The sequence below is a fragment of the Tympanuchus pallidicinctus genome, unplaced genomic scaffold, assembly GCF_026119805.1.
Source record: "Tympanuchus pallidicinctus isolate F22 unplaced genomic scaffold, pur_lepc_1.0 scaffold5, whole genome shotgun sequence".
Taxonomy (NCBI): Eukaryota; Metazoa; Chordata; class Aves; order Galliformes; family Phasianidae; genus Tympanuchus; species Tympanuchus pallidicinctus.
In genome coordinates, this window is record NW_026294769.1 from 56,029,207 (window position 1) to 56,054,123 (window position 24,917).

The window sequence follows — 24,917 nt, forward strand, 5'->3', positions numbered from 1 at the left end:
CTGAAGCCGCCACGGAGCAGAACCATCTCCGCTGAAGAGGGAGATTCCCTCTCGTGGACTCCCTCAGGCTCCCATGTTTGTGGAGATTCCAGCGAGCACTCCACCCTACTCCTTCTCACTGCAAGAGCTGACACGGAACCTCACACGGCGGTCACGTGGGCGAGTGCCGCATCTCAGCTGTGGAGCAGGGACTGGAAAACGGCAACCGCGGCTCTCCCCGCTGCCCCTGCCTGGCTCACAGGCGTGTGTTTCACTGGTCACGGCAACAACCGGTGCGGGACAGACGTGTGTTTGTGTAGGCAGAGTCCTCAAAATGTCTTGGTAGGGCAGCGTGTGGGAATAGCATAGGAGGAGCGAGGTGATTCTCGGAAAGCAAGAGGAAGTTGTGAGCATGCTTGTGTTCTCGACAAGTAACTGGACAGGGCTGGGCTGGAGCACTACTAGAGCACAGTGTGTGCGGGTTCCCTGCCTGCGGTTGGCACTCCGTTCCTTTCCCTCTGTGCCGGTGGAGTTCTGCAGACCGAAAGTATGACCAAGTGGCCAGGATGGGGATTTTATTTCTGAATCTTAAAAACAACAGTCCTGCGTTTTGGCTAAATGTCAGTTAAGGCTCTACATTAACCTCTGCTTTACACAGTTGATTTCTTAAGAGTAGGACTTTCACTTACCTTTAAAACTGTGCAATATAAAGAGCTGTTACGTTTATACAGTGAAGTTTTACCTATAGCACTGGTTTATGGCTTCTTACTGCCCTTTCTTGCAGCCTAAGATACACTCTGAGGTTTGTTACAGCAATGTCTGTTATCTTAGATGCTGATTTAACACTGGGGTGTTTTTTTTGTTTGTTTTCCCTCCACTCCCCCCTTTCTCAACTGTTCTGGTGTGTTCCATCTACTCCAACATTTAAAGAATTTCACTCACTTTCACTTGGAACGTTTCTGGGATGTTTGAGAAAGGAGCTGAAAAAAGCAATGTTCAGAATGGTATTGAGTAGAGCAGGGCTCACAAGAATTTGCTGTCTGGGACAGGTGAGGAGATCGCTGATCTGAGCATGAAGGAGAATACAACCTTCATTTTTAATCTCCCTGGGGATACTTTGTTGCAATATGCACACTTGTTTTTGTAACAAGTGTGGTAAAGCTCAGGTTTGTCATGTATTCCAATACACAGTGCTTCTCCATCGTATCTGTTTTTATTTTTTATCATTATTGCTTTGGGAAGCAATAGGAGAGCTTGGGAGCTGTACATGAACACAGATGGTATGATAGCACAGTGTTTGCTGCAACTTGCTTCAAGTTATGTTTGAGAGTTCATTTTTAACATAAGCTTTAAACCTTTATTTTGTAGAAAATTCTCTTTGAAATGGCAACCACCCAAATATAGAATATACACTTTCAGAGGTACTTGAATGTTTTGTGGTAACACGATAAAAAATTAAGTGGCACTGGGAAAATAATAATTCTTGGAAGCGCATAAAAAATTCTTGCAGGAGCGTATGTCAGATGAAGCACAGGTAAACATCTCTTTTTGGTATCTCCAGGAGGTGTAGGAGAACCCCCTGTGAAGCAGGCTGCAGCACTGGAGGCAGCGTTAGTAGTTTTGCAGAAGGCAAACATCGGCCTTTCCATTCACTTTGTTCCATTATTTCTGGTTTTGGAGTGAATGGAACATTGCCCGCAACACCCCTAATAGCCACTAAGCATAGCTTTGTTTGCTAACAGCCCCATGCGTCGATAGGCTCTGCACTCATTCACCTTCAAGTGGGCTATTTTTGCCAAACACCATTTCCACTTCTCTGGTTTTCACTAGCGCTGCCATTTGAAAGCGACCCAAGGAATTAGGCATTACTCACCTTTGCATATGCCGTCTCTCGAACAGATATTCTCCTGCTGTCTGCTATTCTTGTATTTCCTGCACTTTACCCCTGGTGTGGAATGCTAGTTTTTGTCTTCTTGCTGCCGTTTTGACCAAGGAATTCAGCCTCTTAAAAAGAAACGCTTTAAGCAGTTTCCCTTTTCTTCAGCAGCATTTTCTGTGCTGCCTTCCACGCAGCTCTTTGTTCGGTGACTTGCACTTTCACTATCTCAGGCTGTCAGGCATACTTGTCAGCAGCTGGGAGCTTGAACTCATTTGTGGAGTTAGACACATTAGCATATAAAAGTATGTATATGCATGCTTATTTACAGCACTTCTCACTTTACTTTCTTCTTACATGAGAGAAAGAAATGGAGTGGGGAAAAAATGAAAACAGCCCCAGATCTTTCCTTCTCCCTGGAAGAAGTGTTCAGTTCTTTCTTCTTCCCTGTCATCGTTTTTCCCTGGAAGTGTTTAGTCATTCTCCTCCGTGCTTAACTGTATCTGATTAAGAGCGGACGAGTAGCAAGGGAGGGTTATCCACTCAGTAGAGCGGGGATTTTGGGGGAGGTTACCCTCACTCCAGCCAGGAAGTCGGCTGGAATAACTCCTACAAGTTGCTGGGCTGGGAGGCACCGTGCTGCTGGATCTGGTGCAAGGAGGCAGCTGCTGCTGCTGGAGAAAATGGAGATGTTCTGACTGACTGTTTTTTTCCTTGGAACGGGGACATGAGCAAAGGCAGCCTAGCAAAGGGCACTTCTCTGGAGACCGAGAGATGATCCTGCAAATCTATGGCCTCTGGGGGGGGGAGGAAAGATGGCAGCTCTGCTTTTTTGGGGCCCTTCTGTCTAGAGCCACTTTTCTAACAGTTGCTGCTCAAAATCTTTGCTGTTGTGAATGTTACATGCTTTTATGGCCGATTCTCAGGTTATTATGTTGTATACAGGGGTATCCTTTTGCCATCTTTTTTAGCTTCTGTAGGGCTTTCAGCTCCTTGCCCTCCAGCTAGCAAAGGAAAATCTTCAGAGAATTACCACCTCTCTGGAATAAAACTTACATCAAAATTTTTAGGAATATGCCCTAGATACCTTTGTTCCTTTCCATATCCGAAGCCTGTGATTTACAAGTCAAACCTTAAGCTTTACTGACAGCATTGGTGGATGAGATGCTTTATTCCTCTCTTATGTAGACTGTTTGGGCTCTGACACGCTTTGTCCTCAGGGCATTCTTGTAGATTGACCAAACAGAGACTGTACTGAAGGAAGGATGAATTTTAGACTTTTCATTTTCTTTCTTTCTTTCTTTCTTTCTTTCTTTTCTTTTTTTTCTTGATGGTCTAAAATGAGTCAGATTCTGACTCTGTATCAGGTGCCAGTGATAAAAACACACACTGTGGATAAGGCTGCTATTTTCCATCACCAAATGGAAAGCAGTTACAACTACTGGGTCTCGTGCTCTCTCCCTCTGCTTCATCTACAACCTGCTGAAAATTTCTCTAAGCCCCTCACTTCTCCATCCATAGTCCATTTTTATTAAAAACGATGCATCTAGCTGAAGAATTTAAGTTCTCCTTCCATAATCTTGTACACTGGATTTAGATCTTCAAACACTTTTGGATATGGACTGATGTGTGTGTGCATAGAGTCAGTGCAGGATTGCAAGTGTCCTTCCAGTTAGCTGGAAATTAATGTGAGAGGCCTGGCTGACAAGGCTTTTGTGTGTAAAGTGTAGCTTCATGGGCATGTGAGTGTATCTGTGGCATTTGAGCACCTACATATTGAGTATAAAAATTACAAATTCTTGAATCTCTGAGAATTTATTTTCAGAACAAATGTCTTGGTGCTCGTGTATTCACGCATTCCCATGGAAAATTCAGCTTGTTTCTCTGTTGTACTTGGCTTGATTTTGGATCATTAAATGCAAACCGAAAAGCTACGCGGAAGAATAAAGTACAACACTTTCGAACAAGATTGATTAATCAGACTATTTTGAGATGTAACTAAGGACTGTTTTAGGGATGCTGCTGCACTTATCAGAGCTGTGAAGAAATCAAATGAATATCTTCAACCAATGACAAGAAAAAGGTTTGGTGTGAGTGTTTGAAACCACTTGGCTGAACAGAGGCCTGCAAGTGAAATGTATGTGGTTTATATATTCATGATTTTATTATGTTCTCATTTTTAACTGATTGGCTAATGCTGAGGTTTTTGTGTGTTCCAAAGATATACTGAAGGAGAGTATCATTTAGGTTTTCTTCTCCATTTCGAGATGTATGAGCAAAGCACACTTTGTTCTATGAAGTGCTGGGAGCACTGACTGGACTTGGGTTCTCTGGTGTGAGTTCAAGTGAATGTGATACAGAATTGATGAATTCACCGCACATTGGTCTTGTCGTGGTACTCTACATGGGCCCAAATTACACCCTATTTTTATAATTACTATTATAATATTTATAATTATTTATAATTACTAAATCCTGAGTAATTCTGTTGGTTTACAACTGAAAACAGATCTTTGCTTTTTGCAAACAATAGCCATTGAGATTTGGGAACTTGGAATTCTCTTTAGTGTGTATTCATTTCCTTTATGTGTAACTGTTCTTGAGTGAGCAAGATAATACTTAAAAAGTGCTACCAGAAGAGACAGGATGTCTTGAAGCAAGCTTGAGACTAACATCATTCTGTTATACTTACTTTGATTTATTTTTGGACTTATTTTTTATTTATTTGAGCTTACTAGCTAATGTTATTTTAATGTTGATTGTCAGGAAGAAGGCTCCATACTGTCTTGCTTCATATCTGTTCTGTCACTTAATTGCAGTCATTCTTGTCTCATATGCATTTATTCTGAATTAGTTTGTCTGATATTTTAAAGTGATAAATTGTTTATTTTATTTACATTCTTTGGCAATATATGATGGCTGCTAGAGTTGAAGACATCAGAAAGAAATGTTGTAGTGCTTGTAATTCATAAAAATGCAAGTTGCAAGTTTCATAGGGTACTGCCTGAGGATCTCTAAAGAAACTTTATTGAATGAAGTAGTGTGGCTGCTATGTGATGTATGCAAACTCTCACTAAGCACATGTACTCTTACTGAAAACATGTTCTCCTGAAAGGAACAGGCAACGTGTTGAACCCATGCTTTTAAAAGATAATCTGAGGAGTTGCTGATAATTACGCATTTGTTATTATACTAGAAATGGAATTATATGACATCTCAAAGATCATTTTGTGACCTACAGTTTCTAGAGTAGAAAAGTCTCAGAGGTATGGATAAAGGAGAATTTGCTGATACCTTTTGTTTAGATTTTTCAACCCTTTGGTAAAACAGTCACAACAGGCTAGTGTAGAAATTCAGAATGCAAGGGAACAAGGGAAGCTTGGGCCCCTAAGTGTGTATTTAAGGAACTTTATTCAAGTTACAGGCATTAATAGCATTTTTATGAAGGTTTGCTTAATAGTGTAGGAATTTACATTTTTCACTGTTAAAATCTCTTTGTTCCCTTGTTTTTGCTGCCGAGCATGTGCAAAACCATCTTGACAGCTCCACGCTGCTAAACCCCAAAGAAATACATGAAATAAGCATTTTCATGCAAGTTTCCTCTCAACTGCCTGTCAACTTCAGTTTTGCATCCCAGCAACCAATTTCAACTCATTTTGTTTTATACTGACTACATTTATCACAATTTATTTTATATTCTTGATAGGGTATTGAAAGAGGCTCTCAGGGCCGCAGATTGCTGCTGAAATGTTAGACAACATTTGGCATGAACAGGATCAGAAATTAAAAACTGGCAGTTTTTAGCCTGGTTGCCTTTGAAATTAAGTTTATGAGATTGTGTTGTTTATCTCTCTGTACATTCAGCAGTTCTCCTTACACACTTTGGTACTCAATTTCAACAGATTTGAAAGATGAGCTGCAATCTCAAGATAAATAAGGTCTGTGAAAAACTACAGCTGTACAGAGGACAAGGAGCATAATTAAATGCCGGCACTGTGGAAAGGCAGGTGGAAGCTAGCCTTTTTATAGCAGTTGAGAGCAGCCAGCCAGCCAGCCAGAGTAAGCTCAACAATTTTGATTGAGCATAGCATGTGCCCTACATGGAGGGTGGGTTTCAGAAGAGAACCTTAGATTGGAATCATAGAATCACAAGGATGGAAAGAACCTCCAACATCATCTAGTCCGACCGTCTTCTTATCACCGTTACTACCCACTGAGCTACTAAACCAAGTTAATGAAAGGTTATTATGGCAAAGGAGATTTTAGGAGACGAAGAATGCAAGTCCATGAAAATAATAAATCAAACCCCACTTCACTTGGTTTATTTCTCACAGAGCAACTTGGCTGTCTTGTCTTTCCTCTTCTTCTTCCTTCCCTTCCTGAACACCTTCTTTCCTCCCAGAATCTCCGGAGTCTGTTACTATCTTCGTATTCCCCCTTGATCTCCTGGCTCAGAATCAACTCTTGTAACTTAACAGCATACGGATTTTGTCTGATTTAGTAATGAGGTCTCAGATATACTCTCTTGGGAGCCAGTTAATGGCTATTTCTTCGTCCAAAAAGTTCAGCTGGGCAGCTAAGATGTGCTCGTGTCAAGAGCTGTAACAAAACTAATTGGTACTGACCCCTTTCCATCCTGACTGGAGAATCTCCTGCTCTGGTATACACACTCATTAAATATCTGTCGATTCTTATTGTGCCCACTGCCACCAACCCAACATGTTAAAGGTCCAGTTGTGTGGTGGGTCTAGAGAACCTAGTTTAGAGGAAGTTAACTAGAGTTAAGTAAATGAGCTTTTTCGTTCCTTTTTTTAAAATCTGTATTCATAATAGTATATCAAATAGTATATCCAACCCAACATTACAAAGATTTTAGTATATTCCTCTACAGTATAGAAGCTTAAGACTTCTCATAGGGTCTTTAGTGCTCTATAAAACACTGTGAGAGTTGTGTTCTTTACAAATTAGCTTGGCTTAGCAGCAAAGAAAAACTGCTTGTCTCCTTTTGGTCTTTTCCTCAAGATGGATACCTTACCTAGACGAGAAAGTTTTAGGATATCTTCTGTGGGCAGTTATCCTAACAGGACAGCACAACTGAGTTGATGTCAAAACAGAAAATATGTACACACATAGCACTGTCCTGTGATAAAAGCTGCTCTTCTGCACAGTGTCGCTGCTTGTGAAACCTGCCTGGTTTTACATAGTAGTAAAACCCCAGGAAGTATAAAAGTAGTGAAAGTGCTTGCAGTGTGGCCTCGTTACCCTTTTACAGTTGTTTAAAGGTCAGCAGCAAATCAACATTTACTCCCACTCCTGCAAAATAAGGTTCTGCAGGGACAAAGCTCTCAGGCTGTATAGAAGACACCCTGGACTGAAGAGGGGACTGAGATCCCACTCCGTTTCTTGCAGGCCATGGGCAGAGCTACCAAACCAATCTTTCTTATCAGTTATGTAGCACAGACTGAGCCATAAACTTTGGGGAAAAAATTTGAAGTAAAAAGCTCCAGGCATAAGGTCTTAAAGGGGAGCTACACTTTTTTTCTCCCCTAACTTCTGGATTCTCTTGTTTTACTGAGGTTTTTATGTGAAGTAAGTTGAACTGCTGAAGGAGACAAACAAGTCTATGGGTGCTGTTACCTTCCGAATAGTTAATGCCTCACTTCTCAGTTAAGCATTCATGTTTTTTCAAACTTGGTAGGCCTCTGGCTAGGCTAATTAAGAGAGCAGCTAGGCTGTAATCAAATGATCTCTACGATATGATAAGCAGCAAGCAAGCAGCAATAGTAGCTGTACGAGAACTTCAGAATGCCGTGAATGCCTCACGAAGTTCACCGAGTGTGTTGATCAGCTCCAGATTTTACAACCTTGTTTCCCTTGTACTTTATTCACAGGAAAAATATCTCTGTGGCTGGTGATACTTTGCAGGCTCATGCCTGCAAATGCAAAAGGCACATGGAGACAACAGCGAACAGAAAGACTTGCTAGGCTGGGCACTGAGGTGCTCACCAGTGCCAGTTTTCAGAGATGGTGCTTTGTACAGGAAAGCTCATAATTGGGGGTTGGGTGCTCTTCTAAGGAAAATATGGACATTTTTGCCAGTGTGCAATGACAGGTGGAGGGACAAGATTTGGGAACAGAATCTAAACCCCTAAAACACAGCGTAGAAAATGTTCCAGCTACTGTGAAAATAAAAAGGAAGGAGGGTAGTAAAAGAAGTCTGAAGCATTTCTAGCTTCAGAATTCAACTGTGTAAAAAGTAGTAGTAAAAATCACAACTACAGATGAACTCTGTAGATGATCTTACAGGATGGAGAGAGCTGTGCTGCATCCTGTGACTACCAGAAAGCGGAGGTACATGGGGGAATTAATAAGCAGATCATAACACAGGGTAGATATTTGGAAAAGCTATGTTCAGGGAGGAGGTTCTGTGCTCTGTGGAGTGTACTTGAATCCACGAGTCAGTGCTGTCTATGCTACAGCTATTTAGCACCAAACAGAACAGCTGTTAGCTGTATAACAGCTATTTAGCACCAAACATACAACTATTACCACCAAGTCGTAGCAGGGTCTGTGGTGATAGAACAAGGGAAAATGGATTCATGCTCAAAGAGGGTAGATTTAGGTTAGACGTAAGGAAAAAGTCTTTTACAGAGGGTGGTGAGGCATTGGAACTATTCGCCCAGAGATGTTGGTTGATGCCCCATCCCTGGAGACTTTCAAAATGAGGCTGGATCAGGCCCTGGGCAGCCTGATCTAGCTGTGGTGTCCCTGTTCATTGCAGGGGAGTTGGACTAGATGGCCTTCAGAGGTCCCTTCCAGCTCTAAGGATTCTATGATTGTATGACAAAACAAGAAGTTCTCCAGGCTGGTTATTTTGTCTCCTACAGATATAGGTGGTGATAAAACAAATGTGGTTAAGAGTTTGATTTCTTCTGAAAGATTTAAGCTCTTGGTGCATGTGTACTCGGTCTGCAATGCCAGACCTTCCCCTAAAACAGGCAGACACAAATTTGGGGAACACTTTTCCTCCAGATTCTCGGGGAGAAAATAGGCTGCCATCCCTGTACCTCAGCTGTCAGTTGAAGACCTTTGCTGCCACTTGCACAGTGCGGGATTTGTGAGTTTGCTAGGCATGCCCTTCTCACAGCCCCTGGCACCACTCCTGCATTCACAGAACAGTTTACATCTACGGAGTGTCACCTCTCCAAGGTGACCTCACCTAAGAAACAGCAGCTGAAGGGGGATGTTCAGAGAGCTGTGCAAAACATGCATTTGGCTATATGCCGCATTCAGCTCCCTTTTTCTATGTCTTGGTGTTTATGCATCAACCAAAAACTCCCCCCTCCCCCCCATGATCTTCCTCCCACAGCCCAGCATCGCTGGGTGCTTTTGGGCTGCTCCTCCCTTCCCCAGCCAGCCTTCTTGCTCTGACAAATGCTCCCTTGGCAACAATAGCTCCCTCTGGGTCCCTCCCAGTCTGTGGTCATGGCTACTGGGGTGTGCGGCGTTCTGCCCACCTGAGTCAGAAATGCTGAGCAGCTCAGCCGACAGCAGAACAAAGAGCAACTCATCGGCTGGCCTGTGCTCAGGGCTGGCTGTGCGAACTGCTGGCCTCACTGCTGCAAACTCTCCGATTATATTTTGCAGTTCTGAAAACCACTTCAAATTAAGGAGTCTGTTGTGCGTGTAATTTGAAACTGCCTTTTCTTCGGAGGAAAAAATAAATTACAAAAATAAATGTTTATCTACCTAAAAAATGACCCTATGTGTTATTTGGGGAATAGAAAAGGATCCCCAGATAAGGCTACGAAAATATGCAGTATATTATTTTGATTACGTTTTTCTAATAGACTATTTATGTGTAAATGTTTGAAAAGATTTAAAGAAGTCATATTATTTGTTTGTTTATTTATATATTTATTCTCCTAGAGCCTTAAAATTGTAAATTCTGACGGAAATTTTATCTCCATGTTTGCTAAAAATCTTCCTTTTCTGTGGCTGTTTCAAAGGGCTTTGTAGGGAAGATGCATTTTTTGTTTGCAATTTGAGGGGAGAATCTTCAATGAATCTCTCTGAAGTGTTTTCCGAGAAGGCTGACTGATGAGTCTGCACTGACACTGCAAAAACAGGGCTTGTGAACAGTGCAGAGCTAGCAGGTGCTCATTCTGTAACTTACCCATTCATTCTGTGTGTGCTTCTTTCTGAATCAACTGCATGTGCTCCTCCAGCATCACACCTCTTGCATCTTCTCTGGAGCACACGTTCCTCAAGTGAGCAGCCTCACACATGGTGCTGGCTGCAGTGCTGAAGGGAACATCTTTCATCAGGCTGGGGAGGCACTGCCATGTGTGTTTTTTGTGTGGAGGTGAAAATGGCAGATTTCTGCATCTCTTTGTCTCTTCCCATCTTGTTTTTATGATGGATTAAGGTTTGATTTGTCATCTGTATGTTGGTTTCAGTCTTTCTCCGTACTGTTTACTGATTCTAGGAAGGTGCTATGGAATGCTGATATTCCTTGGAAAGCTAACCAGAACTTATTTGATTTGTACAATAGTGTTCACTGAATAAGACACCACGAGGTTGTAACCCTGGCCAGCATCCATGATTGATCTCACCAATCGATATTCTGCTTTCGATATTCTATTTTGTACAAATATAGAATCATAGAATCATTTGGTTTGGGAAAGATCAGGAAGGTCACCTCACCCAACCATTGACCCATTCCCACCCTGCCCACTGACCACGTCGCTCAGTGCCACATCTCCACGTCTCTCGAACACCTCCAGGGGTGGTGACTCCACCACCTCCCTGGGCAGCCTGTGCCAATGCCTCACTACTCTTTCTGAGAATAGTTTTTTCCCGATACCCAACCTGAACCTCCCCTGTCACGACTTGAGGGCAGAACCCCTTGTCCTATCAAATTTTAGCTAAAGGTCTCCTTGTGGAGCCCAGTGCCAAGAGTGTACCCTATAGAAATGGATTTCCTTCTGTAAGATGGAGTGAATTGAATCTGAGTCTAACACATTCTGGGTAAATGCTTATTGAAGAGCTGAGTTAAGGTAATAGGGAAGAGAAGACAGGCAAATTTCTGAAGGCATCTAAGGCCAAGCTGAATGGAGCCCTGGGCAACCTCATCTAGTGTGTGGCAACCCTGCCCACAGTAGGAGATTGGAACTGGAAGATCTTCGAATCCCTTCCATTCTAAGCCATTCTATGAATTTACAATTCTATGGAATTTCTTCACTGTTTGAAAGGAAAATGCGACACCCACTTGCTCTTCTCACAGCTCACTCCAGAAGAAGCATCTGGCACTTAACTCCAGGCAAAGAGGGGCTCTCTCCCTGGTGCCAGGTTGCAGCAGGACTGAGGCTGCACTACTGAGTTTGTGCAGTGGAACTGGCAGCAGTAGCATGCTCAGGATATGGCTGGCATGACTGTGATGGGGCTGCAGCATGCAGGGAAGGCAGAAAGGATCTGTCTACACGTGCCTGCACCAAAATCTTTCCAGAATTTGATAAGAGGTGGGAAGGGAAGGGAAGGGAAGGGAAGGGAAGGGAAGGGAAGGGAAGGGAAGGGAAGGGAAGGGAAGGGAAGGGAAGGGAAGGGAAGGGAAGGGAAGGGAAGGGAAGGGAAGGGAAGGGAAGGGAAGGGAAGGGAAGGGAAGGGAAGGGAAGGGAAGGGAAGGGAAGGGAAGGGAAGGGAAGGGAAGGGAAGGGAAGGGAAGGGAAGGGAAGGGAAGGGAAGGGAAGAGAAGGGAAGGGAAGGGAAGGGAAGGGAAGGGAAGGGAAGGGAAGGGAAAGGTCTGTGCTTGATGCTGAAGCTACATGCATACTTAGAAGCTTCCGTGTCTGGGGTCTTTCTTCCTGTACTGCACATAAACAGGAGCCTGCTCCAGTTAGTTGGCAGCTGCATACGGGGAGGGGTGTGGGTTGTCATTGTTATTGCCATAATACTGTGTGTAAAGATGTCAGCCTGTACTGAGACCCAGTTAGGCTGTCAGCACAGCAAGCTGGAGGCCCCTGGAGAAGCAGAAAGACAGATGACTTGCCTGCAGTTAAACATAAGTCAGTGGCAAAAAATAGTACCTGGTCTCTGGAATGAATAACCAGCATGGGATCAACTCTTCTTGTCTTGTGCTTCCTGCAGCTTGCAGATGGATGTGACGGATGGAGAGCTGAATTGAGATCTGTTGGGTCTAATTGAGCCTTAATTATAATACATTAAACAATTAAAATAATGAAGATCAGGCACAATCAATTCTCAATACAAAGAGATTTAGCAAGATTAAGCTTTTAAAACTGTACAGATGATGCCATTAATCTTGGAAGAGCTCCAATGTAAACAGTACAATTCCCAGACAGCTGGGAGGGCAGCAAACCAGAGGTAAGACCAGATTCCCAGCAAAAAGTGTAAGGGTAGATAGATTTTTTTGCCTCCATTTTACAGCTTTTACATGAAAGCAAAATACTGTACATATCAAAACACATATAACATGATTTGAGTAATAGGAATTGTGGATTTCAGGAAAGCAGCTTGTAATGCGTGAATTATGTATGCTACTGTACTTCTCGTTTATATGTCTGAGAGTTATGCAGTTAGTTATTTATATTAACTTTGGCAGTGAGGAGGATGGCTCTTGCTGAACCCTGGGAGCAGAAGATGCTCTTTGTCTGTGAAGCAGGTAGAGCACTGTGAGAGATGAGAGGGGACTTTGGGCCCCACGCTCGTTCCTTTCCTGACCTCTCTGGGGATCTCATCATCACTTTTATCAGCAGGAATGCATTTATGGCACTTTGTCATTGGTGAGAAAAACCTGCTGTGTGAAGCTGGGCTCCCCCCGGAACTCCAGAGCTGATGGAAGGAAGGTCCTGGAGCCTGGGCACAAAGCAACCCAAAGCTGTTTGTGAGGGGCAGAATGAGGTGTGAAGCTGTAATGGGAGAGTGGGTAAATGTGACCAAAAGCCTGGCCTGGAGTTCACAGGTAAAATGATTTTACCAGAAAAGGAAATTCTTTTTAAAAAAGCCAAGGAACAAAGACATTTGAGGCTTCCTCTGGGAAATAAGGATGAGCAATCTGACTGTGGGTTTTCTTTGTATAATCGAACGCTGTATTCCTGGAGGGATCTTTTTATTTGGTTCTTTGCTCTTTCTGATTCCTCTCGACAATGTACACAAGCTGCAGCACAGAAGAGAGAGAGTCAGGGGGAGATAACAGGGTACTGAGAGAATGTAATTAGTAAGTCCTTGTGGCACTGAGGGGGACTATGGAGGGTGAGGAGCAAAAACAGATCCTCCCGATGTCTGAATGTATTAAACTTTTCATCGAAGAAAGGCCAAAGAGGCACCAAAAGCAGTTGATAATTTTAGGAAACCTACAAAAGTGTGTTAGGCAATACATTCTCTTTTCTCTTTTCATTTCACCATAGGAAAACTTAGTGCTGCACCACTTTCAAGCAGGGGAATTTGGGCCAAGGATTTAGCAACGGACATCTGAAGAACTCAGAAAAAGCAAGGGATGGGGAAAACAGAACAAAGGAAGAGGCTGGCTCCCTTTCACAGCAACCTTCTTTTACAGCTCCTCAGCAGACACGTGAGTGAGCTCCTGCTGGGGTGGGTGCCACACACACTGAGACCAGAGTGCTGCAGGGCCGTGCTCCGAGCTGGCGGCAGATGGACAGGAGCAGTGCTGTGCTACATGACTCCAGGCTGACCCAAGGAACCCAAGATTTTTGGCATACTGGTCTTGACCTCTCCTTTCTGTCCTGTCAGCTGTTATTTCCCAGTGCCCTTGGATAGGCTGAAATTGCTCTTCCTGAAGGCCTTTATATGGTTCCCCCCTCCCACACTTCTGTTAGGCTTTTAGATCTTTGGGTGAATCTTGGAATTGCAGATTAAAATCCCACATCTCAGCTTTTATTAAAAGATTTGCCGAGGTCCGGATGTTGCTGGAAACCTGATATTCTGCACCATTTACCGGCTGTGAATTATGTAGATACTCATATTTGTAATTTCCTTTCATTTAGTTGTGTGTGCAGGACCTCTGTCATGACCAGCAGGGAACTCTCCTGGGTACAAAGAGGCTATTCAGCTCCTGTGCCAACCCTGGCTTGTAAAAGCCTGACAGCTCTCAACAAACAAAGCCTAGAAATGTTGCTATTAAAAGCATTTATTGAATAATTCCATATGTGACAAAATGATAGCTGCAAAAAAGCAGTGGAATTGTTTTTTAATGGATAAATCTTATTTGAAAAGTGAAGCAGAGCTGCAGAAGCTCAGAGAACAGTCACCTGAGGATAGAGCTTTGAGCAACGTGGGAAAAATTAGAACCACTCTGAACAATATAGAAGATAATAGTTTGCAGAACACGTCTGCTTTGAGTGGGAGCTTTTATGTAAAGAAAAGAGAGGATAAGCCTGGCTTTAACTTTTGTGTTTGAACGCTCTCACAAATAGAGGTAGGAGAACAAATGTTCATTCCCTTCAGCCAAACCCACAGCAGCTGGAAACAGGAGGACCCCTGTTCTGCATAGGGTCGGTGGGCTGCAAAGGGCACCTTGGGCAGACCCTTGTTTCCTAGCCAGCTTTGTGATGGGCTGCAAGGCCTTACATCTGCTTTCACATCTTGACTGTGCGTCAAGGCACCACTGCAGTGTGCCCTGCCTGATACTTTCTCTTCTCCTCTCCTCTTGAGAGGGAAAGAAGAGAGGTACCTTCCCAGGAAGGGGCTCTATATGGTTCTCCCCATCCCCACGGCACAACAACAGCCCTTTGCTCTGTGTGCAGCCCTTGCGCATGAGGTAGGCAGGGTGCTGAGCTCAGGTGGCTGCAATCTCCTTAGAGGGTGGAGCAGAGGAACAGTAATTGTGTAAGTGCTGTTATAGCAACTGAGGAGCAGCTCTGCTGGAAATCCAGAATTGCCATGGGAGAGGATCCCATTTCTATGCCTCTCTGCTTAGACCTTCTTTGCTTTGGTCTTGCTTGGACGCCAAATAAAAAGAATACCATTCTTTGAAAAGAGGCATCTGGACACTATTTAGCCACAAAAATAAACCAAGAGCGGCCATCCCAATTGTTTGCTGAAAAGAATCTGTTGTGATGGGCTCTTGGCAGGTGACATCTGGGGGTGGAGAGCCCTTTGCTGGGACTGGCAGAGGCAGATGCTGTGACCTCGAGGGGCAAGAATGCCTCTATGGGAGCGAGGAGTTTCAGCGAGGGCAGACCGCTCCCCGGCTGCTGCTGATGTATGTGAATGCAGGATGGAAATGCTCACACTAAGGCAGGAATTTCTTGGCACTTGTAATGTCCACATTATGGAAATGTTTTACATCACTCCAGGGATGGTCTATCTTGTCTGGTCTCTTCAAAGAGATTGTTGGAGAAAATATGAAAACAGCATATCAGGATTATAAAAGTTTACTGGGGGATCAGATATAAATGAAAAGGAGGACAGAAAAATGTTATGGAACAATTAAAACAAATAACATTGGAAAACATAACAGTGGAACTGATCCTTCAGAAACCCTCGATGAACATCACAAGAAAACTGGGATTTAAGAGGATATTTGGGAAGTAATTGAGTTCAATCTAGTGAGGAACAGATTTTCGAAGTCAAACATAGGAAAACAGGCAGAAGTGCCTACTATGTTTGGAGTATTACACATGCAGGTGCAAGTGCTCAATTTAGAAATGAGTTTCTGACATTCCTGCTAGAAGGGAGTGAACGTTTGTGTGCATCAATCGATTGCTGCAGATCAGCATCGTCATGTAAGACTGTCCTGCTTTTGGAAATGTCAAAATTTTATGGAAAAAATGCCCTCTCCTCAGTTCCTTCTCAATATGGGATGCCTAATAGCAGTAAAATTGTAGCCCTCTTACATCAAAATAGATCTATACTGGCTTTTCTATAATAGCAGTTTTCGCATCTATTGCTTCCCAAAGTGGTTGTGATATATCATCAAAGAATGTCTTGTGCTCAGTGCTCACAAACCAGCCTTTTATCAGAAAACAACTACATGGAGAAGAAGAGTTTTACAAAATCAAGGCTATTTAAACTTTAAGAAGTGCCTGAGATCATTAATTTCTGATTTACTCTGCAAACCAAAGAAATGACTAAAAGAAAAAACTCAGTTCAACACCTTGCCCACAGCTAGAAAACAGACAGCGGAGACACTTTGTGTGTATTACACCTGCAGTCTCTCTCTTGCATTACTGACATGTTCTGGCCCCAAACTGCAGCAGCTGCCACCCCATGTCAGGAACTCCTCTCTCTGCTGCATGCCTTTCTCCTCTCCTCTGCTCAGCATTTCCTGTTCCAGGGACCAACGCCATGAGATGCTATGACTGGGAAGAGCAGGAGGGCTCTGTGGTGTGAGCCAGACTTTCAGCAGTAGCACCATGGTTTTGCTGGAGGAGGAGCGCTGACAGCCTGGGCAGCAGCTGCTGTGTGGGGCAAAAGCAGGGCCCCATCCCACAGCAGTACTTCTGCCTTCTCCCTTCCTATCTGCAGCAGAGACAGCAGGCCTGGTTTTCCGCCTCAGTGCTGCCCTTCCTTCCCCTTTCCTGTGGCAGGAGCAGCCTGAGCCTGGCTCCTTGTCCCCCAGCTAACAACTTTCAGTTGCTCAAGCTCCTGAGAGCCTGGAGGTGGCTCTGCCCCAATTCGCCATGGCAGAAGGTGGGTGGCTCCTGATGCTGGGGATTCGCAGCCACATGCTGTCCTCAGGCAGTGCACAGCAAAGGTATGGCCCTGTCTATCTTCTGAGTTCTTAGGGAAAAGTCAGATGCTTCTGCTAAATTAGGATGCCGAGCTCGAAGCTGCATTCCGCACATGCAGACGGGTCTCTTGGTTACAGCAAGGTCGGTGAGATTGGAGTGCTCAGCCCAGCACGGCCCACAGGGATTTCACTGGCAGCTCACGGAACTGGCCTCCTCACTGCAGAATCTGCTGAGGAGCTGCTGCCCCTCTGCACAGCCCTCACACAGCAAACCGCCTCTTCTGAGGATACAGGCAGCCTGCCCCGGCCTTGAACATGCGTTACAGACTAGGGAAAACACCAGGCTCGCATATTTTTGAAATCACACTGAGCCTCACATTGCTCTGTTTCTTCCAACAGTTCCCATTTGTGTGCTGTGACACTTGAGGCTATCTGACCCCTGAAGCAGAAGTCTGGGCAATTACAGATGGTGCTGGCTGTTCTGAGAGCTGAGCTGTGCACAGGCAGCTCTGTCCCAGCATGTGCCATGGCCGGGCAATGCCTTGTATGAAGCCCTGGGATGAGTCTTCCTGGCCAGTGCAGGGTGATATGTGCAGGACTCCTACTGTTGGGCAAGGCCTGGGACTGCAGTGCTCACTCTCATCTCCAGATTCTCCTTCCACATCCTTGCAAGCCAAAAAAGTCTTCTAACAGAGAAAGCAGAACTTGAATCTTCCATGCAAAAGTCCTGCCTGGATCTCTGTTTGCAGGCTGCTTTCCTTCCTGTCCTCTTTACATGGAAGGCTGCTGCGTAATGTTATTTATTAACAACCCACAGGGAATGCAGCAGGATTAGTTATAATTTTGCTTGTATTCTTAAATACATTGCACCTGATTTCACCGCCCCTGGTAGATGCTAGGAATTCAGCCTTGTGGTGCTGGTCAGCAGGGTGAATGCTTTATCTCTAGGCTCTCAGTACCCCCAGAATGTCTGTCTGTCCCCTGACATAGATCCTAACTCTGGGCATTCCCAGCCGTGGGTCCATGCCAGCCCCCCAGTAACAGGGCCAACAGAAAGAGAAGTGTGCATAGGATTCTAACATCCAAATTTCAGCAGTTTTTGCATGGATATACGGAGCTCTAAGCAGAACTGACAGGTTGCAGGGGCCTGGACCTACATTACCCTCAGTCATTCCTGGCCAGGGACAAACCATGCCAACAGCCATCACAGAATCACCCGACGCTGTGTGGCAGAGACCTCAGTGTGACCTAGGAGATGTATTTGTAGCACAGCCAATCTCTTTTCAATCACGGAGTCATCCTTCTTTCCACGCCTCCATGTCACTTGTTTCAACAGTGGCAGTGTTTCTCCAACACGAGGAAATAAACATGTGTAATACAATTATTATTTTTTTAGTTTATCTAACCAAAGCATTTTTAGGAGCTGGATAACAGAGTAGAATGCCAGTCCCAAAATTGTAACTTTTAATGTTGGGTGAAAAATTAAACCTTTAAAATAGATATTAAATTTGAGAGAGGCTGAAAAAGTTCTGTTGGAACTTGGAGGAGTTTCAAACGTTATTTTTAACCATAGACATTCAGCTCTTATGGGAAACAAAACTTAGAAGGACAGATATAATTAGGTCAGATATTGAGAAACTTATTATGCTTTGCTGCAGATGATCCCAGGAGAATGTAACTTAAGCCCTTTTTTTGTATTAAGATTCAATCATGGTTCTTCGCTTTTTTATGCAGAGTTCTGTTCAAAGAATAAAATAAAGTAGGATAGAAATATGCTTTGTATTGCTAAGTGCTTCAGCATGTGAAGCAATGAATGTTTGACAAGAAATCTAGGGACAGAAGGCAAGATTTGTATTTCATTTTGTACCAAAATACATAACATTATGCTAGCATCTGTGCCTGCTTTTGTTCGCTGTGTAGAAACGCCGATACACTGATGGCACTGGTATCTGCTGGGATGCTTGGCATCTCCAAAGCACCACCGTGTGAGAATGAACTCTGCCTAGCAGCATGACTACAACACAGACATTATTCATACTATGAATGGGGAAACTGAGGCCAAGAGCTTGATGGTCAGTGCCAAGTCTGTTTCACAGTTGCAGTCAGGACCCTACAGCTTCTACCTTTTGCTCCTTTTGCTTCTGCAGAGACAACTACCTTCACATGCGAGATGTACATCTCGTACGTAACCACAGGAGAAAAGCCTCTATCAAAAGAAACAAGCCAGTAGGTGGCTGATACCAGGTACTGCTAACACATGCATCTGTCATTACTCATAGCATTCGTCATGTCTGTTACTGAGGAACACTGTTCCTTACAGTAGGTGTCTAATTTGCGGAATGCTGGTTTTCCCAGCAGCTCCATCAATCTGAGGGAAGCTTTGATGAGTTGCCTGAGGTGAGACATTGCACAGCACTCATTGTAAAGCCTGATCAGAGAGCAGTAGAAGCGGACTGAGACCATGGTAGGGAGGACCTGAGCACCAAGATTTCCTGGCACAGCCCCACTGGCTCAGGAGCAGGAAAGTTAGTATTCTCACTGACACAGATTTGCTGGCCCCTCTCCTGGAACCCACAGTCAAGGTAGACACAACATATACAAGCAAGAGAGCCTTCTGGCTAGATAGCTCACGTTTTTCAAAAAGATGGTTCAACTGTATCAACAGCAGGTCTCCATTTGCTGCTATGAAATGTTTCTCCATCCAGCAGGGAATTTGTGTGCACTTGAATCTTGAATCTGAAGTAAGATTGTCAAAATGCATAACTTTCTAACATAAGTAAAAATCTCATGGCCTATAAGAAATCTTCATCAGGGTGGGGTACTGGAAGGTAACTGATTCCTCCACTGCATTGGAAAGTGTATATTTGTGGAAATATCAGAATTCTCTCCCTCCCACTGCTACTAAAATTCAGGACTTTATTTGTCTTCTATACTTGCAGACAGTAGAGACAGAAGCCACAGTTTTCCTGTCTTCCATGGGAGGTACTAAAGTTGATGAGCTGTTGCTAATTGTTGCTTATGACTAGAAGGTAGTGATATTGTTCTTCATCTTCAAGGTAGTAAGTGGCATCAAGATAATTCCCTGGAATAAACATTATATTCTTACTTTCCAATGTAAATTGCACTCCTATTGATGCAATAGACTGCAACTGTTTCTTCAAGCTGTGGAAAATTTGCAGTAAGCAATAAAAGCCTCAGTCGTGTACTTCTGTTGGGCGCAAGTTCCTCCCTGTGTTTTGCTTGCTGAGCTTGTGACAGAGGCCATGCTAAAAAAACAAACTCCCTATCAGCAGTGTATGAACTGTACAGCAAGTTTTGTTTTGCCACGAGGTTCAAGTAGATCTGGGTTGATGTCTTCCAAACATACTACTTCCCATGTGCCAACACAGAACCTCACTGCTCTCCAAAATTCACATCTGTTGAGTTACTCAGCCCAAAAGTAACCTTTCTAAGACTGTGCAATCTTGGTAATGTCCATCCAACTCTTGGTAATGAAATGAAATGAAAACATTAATACTGGTAGAGAACGTGTACCTTTCTATGCTGAGTAACTCTTCAGTCACACTTCTATAGCAGTCCTTTCTTTCCCAGCTGCTTCTTTGCTCTCACTCATCTGTCAAGTCTATCTCAAGTCTTGGCTTGTACTGCCTGTACAGTTCTGCAAAGCAAGTAAATTCCCTCACTCAACGTACACTGGCTGAAGGAAGGTGGAGTATTTCTCTTTTTCTTTTTCTTTCTTTTCTCTCCCTAATGGGAGTTGATATAACTTTTCTCAATCTAAAAAAAAAAACACTACTCCAGTTAAATTACTGAGGGTTTTTTGTGTTTTTCTTTTTCTTCTGCATCTAGACTCAACTTCATGAAAATATAATTTGGATGTGAAACTCTGCACACTAACGGCTGATGAAGCAACAGCAGCTCTCTCCTGGCACAATGGCTGAGCTCTGAATTTGCCATTTGGGTGTTCCCTGCTGTAGGCAGCCTATGTTTCTGGAGTAGTGGCAGGGGAGCAGACTATACAGAAAGCAAACTCTGCTTTGGGTTTTCAGGACGCTCAGCTAGAAGATGTTGTCAGGCAAACAGAGCTTCATCCTCAGGCTTTGACAGATAAAATTGTCTTCCTTTTGATCCTTGAAACATTATATTTCTTCTAGTATTCAAGGCAACCAGAAGGATAGCTTCTTGCCTTTTCTATTTTTCAGGAGAAAGCAAATCCAAAATTTGATACCAGAGAGACACTGTCTATTCGAAATAGAGTCAGCTTTTGAAAACAAGTTAAAAGTCATCTCTTTGCCAATTTTTGTGGGTGTTCATCCTGCCTGGATAGCAAGAAAATTCCTGCAGGGAATCTCATGAATGTCAGAGCTAGCAGGTAATGAAGAGCTAAGCTTCTGTGAAATTTCTTTTCCTTCCTTTGAGGAGGAGGAGGAGAGGGGAAGGCAGATGGTAACTCTTCACTGGAGCACTGTGTGTATGTCTGATTTTGAAGCTTTACCTCTATAGAATTGATGTGTTTCACTAAAAAATTGCATTCTTCCTTCAGAAAACAGAAGCAAGATGTCAGCATGTTCAATGGCTGTGTTCTCCTGAGTGGAGGAAAAGTACCTGGGAAAGCAATGAGAGGAGAGATGAGGAGCTGCCTGCCGCAGAGAGAACAGCTGGCTGGAAGAGAACATACCAGGACAACTGCCAGCATACTGAGCGAGAGGTGTTGGGAGTGTTTGTTGTTCACACTCACCAACCTGATGTGATTTATTGTGCTTTTATTTCATCTTCCTTCAAAGATGCTATGTCTGTTTAAATACAGTTTTCACTCTGTTGCTCACTACTGGAGATGCTTCACTCAAGGAGGCCCAGGTAATACAATGCAGCTTCTTCCTGGAAGCCCAAAATAATGTTTAAATGACATTCTGCAAAGACTGTAAAAATTGAACACAACCTCTGCCTCCTTAGTCATTTTGTGGCAGAACAGCAGGAAAGCCTGTCTGAACTTGAATCTTGTTGCTGTATTTAGACGTATTTTTTTCACGGTAAAGACGTAGCCTTGGAGTCCATCATCCCAGAATAGAAGAGCATGTCAAAAACACTTCTAAGGTATGATCTGTTCATTAGTCTGTGATCATACTCTAGGGAAGACAAAGCAGTACATCCTTTTCAATACAAGAGAAATATTTCCTATTTCCTAAATTTGGGGTTTTAAATTGAGTTTACTTTAGCCAAATGGGGAGTCCATCACACTGCAGGGGCCAGCAGAGCATGGTGGGGTTGTTAAAAATGTATTTAAGTCTCTGCTAAAACTCACTGAATTTTACTAGTTTCAGCAGCCACCTTTCTGAAAAAACTGTATTTCAACACATTCAAAATGAAACCTTACTTTTTTTTCACATCAAAAAACCCTCTCCTTTCAAGTCTTACCTACACTTATTTTAGTGAAAATCAGCTGATCTCCCCAAAATAGAACATGTCTTTTGCCATTGTGCCCAGCTCCCATGTTTTGTTTCTTTGCTGGCTTTCACTTTTACCACGGGGGGTAAAAAATCCCTCAGTCCAGAGCAGCCACAGGCCTTCTGGCTCTTTATCCATTGGGCGAAAGCAAAAACTCAGTAATCTGTGAAGATGGGCAAAACCGAGGGTGTTCATCCACTGTGGGCAGGCAATGCTGCTTCTCTCACAGAAGCAGAGAGCACACCATCAAACAAGGACTTGGAGAGCCCTCATTAACACCTCTATGGAGTGCTGATTAATTGGGTTAATTGGCAGTCTGAGCCATGAAACGCAATGTCATGCTCAGGGCTGGCCTGGAAGAATGAGACCTGGTAGGGTGCAAGTGGCTCTGGCCATTATGGCCTCCTGACCTTTCAAAAGCTTCCCCAGCCTTGAACTGGGAAGGTCAGGGCCCACTGCCAACCAAGGGCAGCACAAGGGGCTGGAGCAGCTGGTGGGCACCAGGACATGGCAGGCTAGGCTGGTGAGCAGAGCATTGACCTGAGAGGGGAGGAGACCAGGAAGGTGATGGCCATCCCATTTTCAGGAGGAGAAGGGCACCGAGCTGTGACCTTGGTACATGTGAGGACCTGTCCTTTGTAGGTCATTATAGGAGTTACATAAGGTGAAACCAGTGCTTTCAGATTGCTGTCATGCACTCAAATAAAATCAGTTTAAGTGCTAGAGGGGTGTGTATTCCTTCCTGTTTCACCTGCCCCATGAGGTATTGGCTGGTGTTGCCCTCTCCCTATGGAAGTACATCATGTTTTCTAGCAAGCCCTAGATAGGAGGTAATTGAGGAAAACCATTCCATTCAAGGAGCATGGGGCTGTGGCAAATCCAGGTCATGGCCCACCCAGACAGTGTCCACATTACTGCAGGGATGCTGGCTTAATTTTTACACGGCAGCAATGTGCAGAGGCCATTATGAATCTCCGCTCTTCCCTTCACAGACCGTTCTGCCTCTATGGCTTTGATTAATGCCAAATAAGACCAGCAGGTGTCACTTCCAAGTGTTGCTTCCGTGGTGTGCAGCAGAACAATGTCAACACAGAAGAGAGTTTTAATCGAAGCAAGCAACTGAGGGTACAATAAGGAGCATTAAATTTGGGTGTTGCTATCAGCCAATTGGATGTGTTAGTGGGAGTCTCACAGTTCAGGCAGTCCAACTGTTTACCAGAATCTATTTTCAGAGAAGATGCCCACTGCTGCAAGAGGCAGAGGTGGCACTGGGAAAGGCCACCATCAGGAGCCAGCATCGTCAAGATGGGATTTGTGTCCATGTGGCTGCCTCCCTTCTGTTTTGCAGCAGACAGCAGAGAGGGATGGAGGGGGAGAAGGGAAAAATGAAGCTATCCAGAGGAGAACAAAGTGGTCTGAAGCTGCCTTTTCTTCTTGCTGTCTCATATTACTCCAAGACAAGGACTTGAAAGGTGAAGGAAAGAAGTCCTGGAGATGTATCATTGCTTCAAGTTTATAGTCAGGGAAAAAAAAAACACAAACAAACAACCCAATTACTTATTTAATTCTGACCAGTTTGAAACAATTCACTCTGCTTTTGTGTCTATTATCCTGCATACAAAGTCCTCAAAACCCTTGCCTGTTTCTTGCTGCTGGATATAGCTAAGTCTTCACTTGGGGCAGTCCCACGGATTCAGCATGCGGCTACTCTGATTCTTTGCTTCTGCTGAGATCTCAGCAACACACACAGCAGTTGTGGAATGCCTACCCTGCTTTACATTCAATCCTTAGCTTATTCTAAAGCAACTTTCATGTGTAGACAAGCCAGGGCAAGGCTGCAGTGCTAGCTACCCTGTCTTTCTGTCTTCAGAAATCCTCCCATGCGAAGGCAATGCTTTATTTCCTCTTTAAAGCAGTGATTTGTCTCAGTATATTCCTGCTGCACAAAAGGGGGGGAGGCTAAACATCAGGATTTGCTCAAAATGAGATGGGCTGGAACTGGAATAAGCAAATCAAACTCCCTTCTTATGAACGTACCACCTTCCTTTGCAAGATGGACCCAAACAACAATACTGAACGCAACTCCTCTAATGCCAGAGAAATTCAAATCCAGGTCTAACTTAGAAACCTAGGAATGAGAGGTGAGGTAATATGACACTTCCCCTTGGGATGACTGAATGAAAGAATGCAGGAAGGAGGAAAAAATTAACCCTATCTGCGCACAAAGCAAGCCACATCCCTTCTGCTCTCCAATCCTGGGGAAGATGTTCAAGATTTGAACATTATTCCTACCCTTCGGGCAAGAAAGAGAATGATACAGTTCTAATGAGCAGGATCTAGGGGAATGTGGAATTGTGAATAATGATGGTATCATTATGATATGATGATCATCATTCTGTGATAATGATTGTAGACTTTGCAGTACTGGCAGTGCTGTGAGGAAGAGGCATGAACTAGTAAACATTTTTGCTTTCATCTGATGGAAGAAAGGTGATTAGCAAATAGATTGTTCTTGATATTTGTTGCATTTTTACAGGTGAGCTTCACCTACATTTGGGTGTTCAGTCATTTGTATAGCACTGGATTCAGAGTGAATGTCTTATTATTGCCTGTGATGAATAAAGATGATCCTAGAATTCAGCACCACTACCACTTGCTGTACTGTTCCTTTTACCATTGTTTCATAGCACTTAGAGTATGATACAGAAATGGCAATGTGATTTTGGAGGCAAATACAGTAGCAATAACATCCTCACTCAAAGCTTTCATTGCAATCTTTTTTGGAGAGCAAAGAGATGAGATTTGAAGGAGATGAAATCTGAAAAAGAGCCTGAGGCAATGGCTGATTTCCACTTCAGCAGATAACAGAGATGGGCAAGGAAATCTCAGTTCTGGTACCATATGAAC

At 43.8% G+C, this 24,917-nt stretch overlaps 1 long non-coding RNA gene across 3 annotated transcripts; it reads left to right on the top strand.

Annotated features, from left to right (window-relative positions):
* The first annotated feature begins 2,072 nt into the window (after positions 1 to 2,072).
* On the top strand, positions 2,073 to 24,611 carry LOC128091538 (uncharacterized). 3 transcript variants are annotated; one of them, XR_008211447.1, is made up of 4 exons: positions 2,073 to 2,160; positions 13,282 to 13,445; positions 16,965 to 18,809; positions 21,109 to 24,611. It is a non-coding gene; the product is annotated as an uncharacterized LOC128091538 (long non-coding RNA). The 3 variants fall into 3 exon arrangements; XR_008211445.1 differs by lacking the exon at positions 21,109 to 24,611 and having other exon boundaries at positions 16,965 to 19,281; XR_008211446.1 differs by lacking the exon at positions 21,109 to 24,611 and having other exon boundaries at positions 18,713 to 19,281.
* The last annotated feature ends 306 nt before the right edge of the window (positions 24,612 to 24,917 follow it).